General features: G+C 46.2%; 1 long non-coding RNA gene across 1 annotated transcript; it reads left to right on the forward strand.

Annotated features, from left to right (window-relative positions):
* Positions 1–428: 428 nt before the first annotated feature.
* On the forward strand, positions 429–1,505 carry LOC116371692 (uncharacterized). Its single transcript, XR_004208982.1, has 3 exons — positions 429–520; positions 800–904; positions 1,418–1,505. It is a non-coding gene; the product is annotated as an uncharacterized LOC116371692 (long non-coding RNA).
* Positions 1,506–1,629: the final 124 nt, after the last annotated feature.

Genomic DNA, 1,629 nt, shown 5'->3' on the forward strand with positions numbered 1-1,629 from the left:
AGATGTTATGCTAGACGGCTAGCAAGCTACACCGGCGGCTTGCAAAATAACACTTATTGCAATGCACTGCAACGTTTAACAATGTTGAACTTTGGATAAAACTCTGACAGTGTTCGTACCGAGTGACATTTTCAAGAGTAGATATTGCCCATTCATGTATCCAAAGTTAGTAACTTGCATTCTTTTTGCGTCATTCTCAATGTAAAATAAGCAGCTGACAATGACTACCGAAATGTTCAGGGCTCATAAAAAGCTTCTCCGAGTAGGAGTACTGATTTAGGATCAGTTTTCCCTATTAGATCACTGATCCTAGATCAGCACTCTTACGGTTTATACCATTTTTACATGTAATTATCTATCGTCGCCTCCTTTCCAGGTAGCTAAGATCCTGAAAGAAGCGGGAGAGATGTGAACGGAAGCAGGAGGAGTCTGCGGATTCTACTTCTGCACCAGGACACCGTACAGGAGCTGTGTTCGCGGCAGGTCCGCCAGGAACCTTCTAAAGAGGAAGCAAGAAGAGGTCTGGTTGACGCCATCTTTAGAACTGCCCAATAAACACAGCCTGGTTCCAGATCTGTTTGGGCGATCTTCCCAACTGCTTGTCACTTCAAACATGGACAATTTCATTGGAAGTTAGGCAACATAACAGACTGGCACCCCAGGCTACCCAATTAACATGGTCTAAGTGCTGCGGCTCTCTCCTTGTCTTATGTCTTTACTGGACCTGAAACGTCCAGGCTAGGAGGGGTGACTATTAGCATGGAATTTGCTTGATATCTCTGTCTTTGTGCTGTTGTAGGTATTTGATGATACAGAGGACCTGAGGTGTAAAGTGGGACAGTTGGCTGAGGCAGTCAGACAGGCTCAACACCTGGTTATCTACACTGGAGCCGGGATCAGTACGGTAAATACTGGGGCTCTGTATTTCACCCTATGGCTGTGCTCCACTGGTCTAAGGGACAGTTTTATTTATGCTATCATGGCAACTCATTATCATGCCAACCAAATATTTGGCAGCAGTGGCGTTGGCAAGAGCACACACAGATCTGGGGTCAGGGTATAACTTTGTTCTGGGGTGTGTTCACAGGAACTGAATGGCCAAAAGGGGAGGGACTAACCTGAACCAAAATGAAATGCTTGTTTTCATTGCGAAAGGTTTCTACGGTGTGCACTCATATAGCCTTTTTCAAATCTCTCCTCGGGGACCCCCGGCCGTTCTTGAACTTTTCCAGAGGTAGCACACCTTATTCAACTTACAGGAGTTATTAGGGCCTTGCTCAATGGCACATCGGCAGATTTTTCACCTAGTCTGCTCGGAGTTTCGAACCAGCGACCTTTCCGGTTACTGGCCCAATCGGCTAGGCTACCTGTCACCCATCATGACAAGAGTGACATGTGTCTGTGTCATGTTTTGCAGGCAGCGTCCATCCCAGACTACAGGGGACCAAATGGGGTTTGGACACAGCTACAGAAGGGCAGAGCAGTCAGGTGAGACAGGCTGGAGTACACAAGATGGCATCTTCGTCATACTGCACGTAATTAAGTCAACAAGATGGCAATCTTCGTCATACTGCAGATAATTAAGTCAACAAGATGGCAACTTCGTCATACTGCATGAAATTAGGTCAA

The sequence above is a fragment of the Oncorhynchus kisutch genome, unplaced genomic scaffold, assembly GCF_002021735.2.
Source record: "Oncorhynchus kisutch isolate 150728-3 unplaced genomic scaffold, Okis_V2 scaffold3539, whole genome shotgun sequence".
Taxonomy (NCBI): Eukaryota; Metazoa; Chordata; class Actinopteri; order Salmoniformes; family Salmonidae; genus Oncorhynchus; species Oncorhynchus kisutch.